The sequence below is a fragment of the Podarcis bocagei genome, assembly GCF_964188305.1.
Source record: "Podarcis bocagei genome assembly, chromosome: 4".
NCBI lineage: Eukaryota > Metazoa > Chordata > Lepidosauria > Squamata > Lacertidae > Podarcis > Podarcis bocagei.
Window position 1 is genome coordinate 26,734,782 of NC_138128.1, and position 9,694 is coordinate 26,744,475.

Consider the following 9,694-nt stretch of genomic DNA (forward strand, 5'->3'; position numbering starts at 1 on the left):
TATGCATAGCACCAAGTAATCCATGTTATGCTAAGGTATTTGCCTCTTCATCTTTCTTGTAATATGAACTGAAATTGACAATCCCATTCCTTCTGTTCCCACTATTACCCATGTATCTACATGTCATCTACATCGCCTTGTGTTTGACAATCTCTGGATTGCAGCTAAGAGATCTCCCTATCTTATATCCATCTCATATCTAGTCATCCAATTGCCACAAAAACTTTCAGACATTCTGGATTGCCTATTACAAAGCTTTTTTAAAACTTTTGGCAGCTGTAGATTAATTAATGTTCGGCCTGAGTGTTCTTTTTCCTTGGAGGGAAGATGAAAAACCAGCTTCTTTATATCAACAGCACCTAAAAGAGATTCAGGATTTCAAGCGGTTGCTGAAATTCGATGGATATAAGAAAAATTACTTAGTTTGCAGGATTGGTCGTCTCAGGTTAGACTATTATATTTGAAGTGAGAATTTGAAGAGCTGTATTATCATATTTTGATAATTCCTACATAGAAGAATGAATATATAAAAGTGCTTAAAAACAAATATATACTTAAAAATTTGGCAGCTAAGTCCTTCTTAGTTAACACTTCACAGAAATTACTTGTACGTACTTGACAACAGCATACATTTTTCATAACGCTGATTCTTGTGTTCTCTGGCAAAACATAAAGAAACAACAGCAAAAAGGATTCTGACAAAGATGACATGTTGGCAAGCTTACTGAACTTTTTTATTTATTAGTATAGGAAAACAGAAAATATTGTCTAGGCTTGAAGGCTTGGGTCACATTGAAGTACCCTCTTTCATTCACATATAATTTCTTTTGTTGCTAGCTTCTCAGGATTTCCTCCTTTTTCTAAATAACTTACAAGCCCAAGCTTGAACAACCTTATATAAAAATATGCAAAATTTGTCAAATCCTTTTTTTTCATGGGTCACATAAGGTTGATCTAAAAATTAAAGTCACCTGTCTAAGTTGTGTTAGTCCCTCTGAACAAAATTCACAAGGTCAGTCAGAGATCTAACCAAAATTAAGCACTTTTAAAGCACGAGATATAATTGCCTAGGAAATAATTTGAGAAAAGTGGGGAGCTCTGTGATGAAAAAGCTCTGCAAACCTGTCTCCAGCCAAGCAGAATTTTATATGCAGAGTGGTAAACTGGCAGAGATGTGTATCTTATACTAATTTCCAAACTGATATCAACATCACTTGCTTAAAGTACATATCAAATGCATCCCTGGCCAAAACACTGACCTTTCTTAAAGGCTCATCTCCCTCTTTGAAGTGAAAGACTTGCTTTTCTTACCATAGCTGGAAAATCTCAGAGACAGACTTTGGCAATATGGCACTTGGAGCAAGGACAAAATTTGATGTCCCTCCTCACTTTTAGGTACACATATAAATATAGGGTTGTTTGTTTGTTTGTTTGTTTGTTTGTTTGTTTGTTGTTAATTTGCTCCCCCTCACCTTAGCACCCTGTGTGAGGGAATTGCCTGCACTTCCCTAAATCTGGCACTGGGCATACTAAATCAAGGCTAGTTCCAGAGTAATGCCCTTCAAGCCATTTTTACTGTAGGGGCCTTGAGAGCATTGGCTGAGAGTAAAATCAGCAGCTTAAATAGGGCCTGTCCCTAAAAGTTGATTGGGCCAACTCCCCAGAGGCTATCCCACCCTTTCTGACATGCTCCTTTGCCTATGGAAAAATGGCAGCCATAACCCATTGCCTTGGAGAACTGCTTTCCATCTTAGTACTGATGGGGATGCTTAATAAATTAGCAACAGGAACACTGCAACAGCAGTGATTGGGATACTGCTGGGACCCTGGGAAACATAGTTTTCCAGGGCACCTGAACCCTTATTATTTGTATAAGTTGTTCTGTTTTAACACAGGACAAAGAGCTGCTTGCTTTTCTTCAGATCCTGACAGCCTTGCGCACAACGGGACAAATATTTGCTTTGGGCCTGTCACAAACATGCACCAAAATCTCAAAAGTCAATTTGGAGAAAGGGTGAAATGATGCTTTAATGAGGAACTAAATGAACATTTATTTATTTATCTCGTTAATATACCACCTTTCTCTCCAAACAGCTCGTGGTGGCATACGTGGTTCTCCCCCCTATTTTAATCCCCACAACCACCCTGTGGGGTAGGTTAGGCTGAGAGGCAGTGACTGGACCAAGGTCAAACAGTGAGCTTCGTGGCCAAGTCGGGATTCAAACTCTCCCATGTCTCAGGTCTGACACTCTAACCACTACACCACACTGTCTCTAAAGATCTAATGGGCTGTCTATATATACTCAAGGAGATAGCCTAAGGCAGGTGTGAGAAACCTCAGGCTGTCTGTCAGCTCTTGAGACTCTCCCTAGGCCATATATTCTCTCTAGGCTGAACCCCCTCTACCCAGGCTTCACATCATCAGCCATGCTCTGTGCGCTCCTTGAGTACTTCTGCCTGTCTAGTGGATGGAGGGATGTCTCTTTAGAAACCTCTGCTTTTTGTGTGGCTGGAATATAGCCTATGGTGCAAAAGTAAGAGTTGCCTACATTGCTCTGCCCATTTTTATGTCTCTGGCCCCACCCACTACTGGCATGTGACAATCAAAAAATTACCCATGTGCGAATGTGACCTTCAGGCCACAACAACAACAACAATTTTATTATTTATACCCTGCCAATCTGGCTGGGATTCCCCTGCCACTCTGCACACAAAAAACATGCCACTAAAAACATAAAACATAGCTTCCCCACCTATTCAAGGAGCACAAGGAGGGTGCCAGTTGTGGATTTCAAGGTGTTAGTAGGGAGAGGTGATCTGGAAACCTAGAAGAAATGGAAGTTCAAGGAACTGGATGTTTTAAAGAGACAGGCTGGTGCCAGGCAGATCTTTGTGACGCCATTCTTTTGGAAAACAGCTTTGTTGGCCAAGACCAACACAGAGCCAAAAGGAGTTGGCCTCCCAGCCATCTTATCATCTTCATATTCCTATGTTAGTTTTCTGCCACCAGTTCCAGTACCAATAACCAAAATTTCTGCATGCTCCTTGCTTACCCCATCCCATGGGTAGCTTGGTCACTTTATGCCCATCCCTGAGGCCAGTTTTTGGATTTGCATTCCTGTGCTCGTGAATGACATCAGTTTCAGAGGTGGATTTGGATGACCAGCAACTCTAAAAATTAGCCTCATCTTATTTAGTGTCGTAAAGTGCTTGGGCACTTTGATCTTCAGCTCTTAATAAGCCACTTTCCTTGTGCATAAGATGAAGATAACCCCTCACGAGGGTGTTGTGAAACTTCATTAGCTAGTGGCTGTAAAGTGCTATGAGCATGTAAAGCACTGTGTAAGTATAAAACTTAATTGCTGTCTTAATTAAAGCCACCTTGATCTGCTGAAGTTGTTACTGCATCGAACACACCTGCTGTGTGACCTCCTGATCTTCCTGCTGAAGATGGGCAGAAGGCCAGGGAGAATCTTCCCACGGACAACATTCAATGGAAGAAATAGGAATGGCTGAAGCTCCTTGCCTGTTGCTTTGCAGCTTCTGCAGAAGGCATGAAAATGCTCCTTTTGCATATTGTGTGCATTTAACCTATTTCCCACAGCTAAAAGCCAGCTTCTTCCTAGGGAATGTCCATACGCTCTAATGTGTCACCAACCTTTCTGAGACAATGGTCACATTGGGAATTTTGAAAGAGTACCATGCTCACTATTTCCTCTGTTCTGGTTACTATTTCCTCTGGTTGTTTCTCTATCCACTTCTCTAGGTCAGGCCTTCCGCTGGTGGGGATGTCTTCTCCTGCTATGCATTATCTAGCTGGTTGCCCTGCCCCTGCAGCACCCAATCAAATTTCGATGGGCACACTTTGACTTAATTGCAAACTGAGCATGGCTTAGGTTTTCAATACGGATTGAAACTAGTTTTGGGATAAAATGTCAAACTGCAGTTAACCTCAATGTGTGCATAGCCAGAGAGAAAGGGAGAGAGAGGAAGAGGAAGAGAGGGGCCGGGGGGCATATGCAATTTCAAGAGGGTCAAATTTACTGGATCCAATCTGTGTGCATCCATTCTCTTTCTGCTGTAGAGGTTTGCAGAATATACATTGTTAGTGAACTTGTTGAATGGATATTCAACAAAAGGGAATTCCACATTTGAAGGACTGTAACACCATAAAATGGGGTACTCCCCCCCCCACAAAAAAGCAAAAACACAAACCTTCAGAAAGCTGAAAACAATTTGAAAATGCATCTTGAATTTGTTTTGCCTTTGCTTTTTTTTTTTTAAAAAAAATAATGCTTATGTCAGTTTTCTCTTTGGGTGTGATCCAGGCACGGCTAAGCCTTTTAAAGTCGCATTGATTTTGGTCTCATTGATTTCCCATTGATAGCAAGTATATGAACTGTAAGATACCTTTAGAAATTACCCAAAGTTATCCCCTGATGAAGAGTTATTTTTCCTTTGATTTACACATATTAAAGTGTTGATGTGGCTTTTGTGGCTTTCCACTTCAGTGTTTGCTTGTAGTTCAAAGAAAAATACATGCGTAGATAAAGAGGGGGGGAGGGAGGGAGAGGGAGAGAGAGAGAATACACTTTGGAAAGTTATTTGTGCCAGGAGTTTGCTTATTTATTTATTAAACGCCGTTTACTCAATATATGCTTAATGCATATGCGCCTGAAGTGGTTTAGTCATGCTGGCCACATAACCCAGAAAGCTGTCTGTGGACAAACGGCGGCTCCCTCAGCCTGAAAGCGAGATGAGCACCGTACCCCATAGTCAAATTTGACTGGACTTAACAATCCAGGGGTCCTTTACCTTTACCTTTATGCTGCGTATTCATAGACACTAAAGTGAATAAGAACATCTTTGAAAGCCACTGGTACAGGAAGTGTAAATTTAGGAAAGTTGCTGTTTGTCCTTGTCCAAGAAAGTTCTGAAGAATCTTTATCATGCTCTAAATTGTAAGATATCTTCTCTTCAACTACTGGGAAATCTGAGTGTTTGATGATACACTGAAACCAAAAACACAGTATTTCAACTCTTTAGAAACAGAGACTGTACTTCAAAAGGTGATATGCTCCCTTTCCATAATTGGTTGACACACACACACGTTGTCATACAAAGATATGGCAGGCTTATTTGTTTTTCAGGCTTGCTTTCCAAAGCTTACAAAATATCCAGCTTCTATATACTGAGTCAGACCACTGGTTCATCCCGCTCAGTATTGTTTTCACTGACTAGGAGCACCTCTCTGGGTTTTAGAAGGACGTCTTTCACAGCCCTACCTGGAGATGCCAAAGATTGAAATGGGGACCTCTGTCACTAAGCCATGATCAGCTCCTATTGAAGTATAACAACGCATTGATGGTGGGTGAATGTTCACTCATGGTGCAATCAAATATATTTAAACTCAGAAGTTAATCCTATTGACTTCAGTGGATATGGCCAATCTACTCAGAAGCAAAAGTTCAAGTTCCCATTCTCTTATAACCTTACCTGAGCATAAGTCAGGGAAGCAACACAGAAACTCTGTGTCTGCTCAACTTTCCACATTGATGGACCACAGCTTGGCTGCTTAGAGAACTCCACTGGGTGGCAGTGGCGTAGCGTGGGGGGTGCCAGGGGTGCCGGCCGCACCGGGCGCAACATCTGGGGGGGGCGCTCGCCGCCTCCGGAGTCGCCGAAGAGCCTGGGGCGCAGGCTATAGCAGAGCCCCATGTCTCGAGAAGGAGGAAGCCTCGGCCATGGGTGCTGCCCCCAGGTGGTGCAGCAGGAGCTAGGCGGCGAAGGGGAGCCAAGGGGAGCCCGGGGGGGCGGAGGCGCCGCGGGGACACGGCTCGGGAGCTGCCGCTGAGGAGCCATAGCATCGTCCCCGGGAGGAGAGGAGGAGCGGTGGCGGCGGCGGCGGGGAGCCGGGCAGGGAAGTTGCTGCTGGGGATGAAGAGGCGGCGGCGGCGGGAGGCGGACTTCTCTCCCTCTCTGGTGCTGCTGGCGTGAGGCGCTCGCCAGCCCACCGGCCCCTCCTGAGCGGGATATGGGTGGGCGGACGGGGTGGGTGGGGGAGAGGCGCCGGGCCCGCCTCGTGCCCTGACAGGAGCCGCCGCTGCGCCCGCGGGCGCCCTTGACGCGGCGCCCCTCATGCCGCCTCGAGAGGCGTTGGGGGCAGCGAGACTCCGCCGGGCCCCGCCCCTCACTCCGCGCTCGGCTTCAGGGCTGTCTTGCGAGGGGGGGCGGGAAAAGGCTCTGAGGAGAACCTCGCTGGCTGTCCCGCCGCATCGCTTTTCCTCACGTCGTTTTTCCATTCCCTTGAGGGGACGGAGAGGTGAAGGGAGCCCGCACGTGGCGAGTCGTCGGTGGAGGTAGAGAAACCATGCACATTAGATATTCATAATAATAATAATGCTTTGAAATTTAAGACTCCCCCCCCCCAAGGAAAAGGCACTTTCTTGCCCTGCCCGTGGACCAGGAGGTCGTGGTGGGCGAGGCCTTCAGCAGCGGGGCCCTTATTTGCGCTGCCAGCCTGACCTTCACCCTCTTACATATAGAGAGGAAAGGAGACGCGGAGGTGCAAAGGCTTACGGGGCAGAAGTAAGCCCCGCTGAGTTCATCAGGGGTGCCAACGTGAATACAGTATGATATTGGGGGGGGGGGGAGGCAAGTAAACCCCACCCTGCATAGTTGATCACATTGGCAATGCCCATCAACTGGGGGACTGGCCCCCTCAAATGTTTTATTGGGGGGCCTGAAGCAGCGGCGTAGTGTGGGGGTGCAGGGGGGCCGGGCGCAACATCTTGGGGGGGGGGCGCGCTCGCACTCAAGTGCTAAAATCCACGGGTTAGGGGGCGCAAATTTCTTGCCTTGCCCCGGGTGCTGACAACCCACGCTACGCCACTGCTGGGTAGTGACATTGGGACTGGCCCCAGGTATACTGACCCTTGATCTGCTGCATAGGCAGGAACCTGGCCTTACAGTTTGATTTTGGAATTTGCTTGGACCTGGACCGGTTTTGACCTTTGGGACTGTCTGACTACTCTCTAGCGTTGCCTGCAGGACTGTGTACACTAGCAGGACTCACCTCCAGGTAGACCGGGGTTCAGGACAATGACTTTCCCTTCTCCTGGGCTGGACCCCACATCTTCTTCACCAATGAGTGGAGGGGAGGGACTGACTAGCTCTAGGCACCTCTCCCTGCCAATAAAAATACCTCTCCTAACAAGGAAGGCTAACTCCACAAGTCAGAACTTTGGCTCACTAAGGTTCCCAATCAAAGAGAAAAAATTTTGGGGGTTCCTCCAGATAACCTATTAACTGACAATTCATCCCAATTTGATAGCATGGAAGTTGGATGATATCCAGTCTTTATTGCATATTTGTTTCTATTTGCTTGTGAGGAGGTTATACAAAAATTAGCGTGCATCCTGGACGTGCCCTGATTTTTTTCCTGGAATGTTTATACGTCTTTCCATGAATCATTCATTCATTCCGTGATTTTCTCTGTCACTTTCCTAACTGTGTTTCTTTTGTAAAGTGGATCTGTTGGGCTGGGTCACTTTAATCCACTTGAATTGTGTGAACCTGAATTTCCTGGTATGTGCTTGAATCCCTGTTGTAACCTGGCCCCTTTGTGACCTCATGGTGAAGGCTGGGTAAGAAATCTAAATAACAATGACAATTATAATAGTGATAATGATAGGCATTAATTGTGTAATGTAGAACTGTTTTTTTTCAGGGTTCTAAACTGCGCACAGAGCCCAGATAAGCCTAGAAGGCTTCAGCCTTCAGAAATTATCCCTCCATCACCTGGAGGCTGCTCCAGGTGATGGAGGGATAATTGGGTGGTAATGATGAAATCTCATTTTCTTTTAATTCATACACTTAAGTTGTATAAGGTATTTGCCAAGAAGCCACTCTTATTACTGGGTCATTCCATTCTGCTTCCTAACTGATAAGCACTCAACCAGTTGAGTTTGGTGTTAGACACAATGATACTGTCTAAGAACGTGTTTGAAAAGTGTTCCCATTTTTTTGCACTCCCCTGCTCAGAATCTGCAGCAGTGTGCAGAGAAGATAGGCAAAGGTTCCTCAGCAGACAACATTGATATGGAAAGTTTTCCCTGAAAACAGATTCTCAAAACCACTGGTACCTAAGTCAAATTTTCTCCCTGCCCCCACAAGAGTAGGAACACACTTTCTGTCAGGGGAAGAGCCATAGCTCGGTGCTAGAGTATCTCTTTTGCAAACTTAGAGTCTTGGGTTCCATCCCCGAGTAGGGATGGAAAAGAGCCCTGTCTGAAATCCTGGAGACCTGCTGCAGGTCAGTTTTTAACAATACTGAGTTAGATGGACCACTGTTCTGACTCTGTATGACGCAGCTTCCTAGAGTGTTGAGGTAAGTGAATAATTTGCAACTGAAATTGATGTGACTGGAAAATTAAAGACGAACGGACTTCCACTCAGAGCTACTAGATTAAGACACGGGGAGGCGGCTGTGTGTGTGTGTGTGTGTGTGTGTGTGTGTGTGTGTGTGTGTGTAAAAGGCTTTAGAATGTTAGAGAGAAGGAAAACAACTCGCTTCATGAACATGTGTTGGAAATATAATGTGGTTCCCTTAGTCCTTACCCAGCTTGTCCGTTTTGCAAATTGCCTCTTTCATTTGGATACAGAGTTGACCTTGTAGGGTTTTGGTTTTTTTTAAGGCTACTGGTGAGCAGGGGTCAGGGGGTGCCCATGCCACCTCTCAACCTTCCCCCTATACATACCCTAGTTATATCTTTTTACTATCTCTGCTGGACACCACACCTTTCTGTAATTATAAATGCCTGCTTTCTGCCACTTCAAAGGCTTCCCAGCACTGGGAGCCTTTCTTCAAAGACTTTACATTGCTGAAGAACCTCTGTCATTGACAGGAGGTCCCTCTTTGAAGTTTTTTCATGCCACTTATTGATTTTACCTCTTTCTTAAAAAGGATGTTCAGATTAGAAAATATTTCACTATGTTTGAAAATGTGAATATCTTTATGTTCTGGAGGTGGCTACAGTACTGCAGCCTTTATCTCTCTGTGAAGAAAACTGGATATATCTAGTTCATGTATGTTATTCCTATAAACTTCAGCTTGCAAAACCTTCCAGAGTTTTCATTTCATTTATGCTTCTGGGCACCAATTGCACAATATACTTCTAGCGTGTTTGATGAACTTCAAACAAATGAGTACCACTGAACAGAGATTGTCCCCTTCAGACATATACACCAAGCTATGTAGAATTTGGGGTGTTGTGCTGCTATCTTACGGAGCTGTGGAACAAATATGGATATTGTTATAGGTATGGTCGTATGGGTCTTTCTTATCCAGTCAACACCCTCTGTCCCAGTGGCACAGCCCATATGGTTCAAGAATTCATGCACATATCACATCCCCATGGGGCAACAACAAGTGAGTCAGTGTAGTATAATGGTTAGAGTTCCGGTTCTCGGACCTAGAAGACCCAGGTTCAAATCCTAATTCAGCCATGAAGCTCACTGGGTGACCTTTGACCAGTCACTGTTTCTCAGCCTAATCAGTCAGGGCTGTCATTGGGGATGGACAGACCTGTTGATTCTCCCAGTTTCTCATTTTTCCAATCTTAAATTTAGTTCTCCACATTTTTGCAACAATATGCAAATACCCCTGCCCCCCCAAAAAAAACCATCTTGAAAA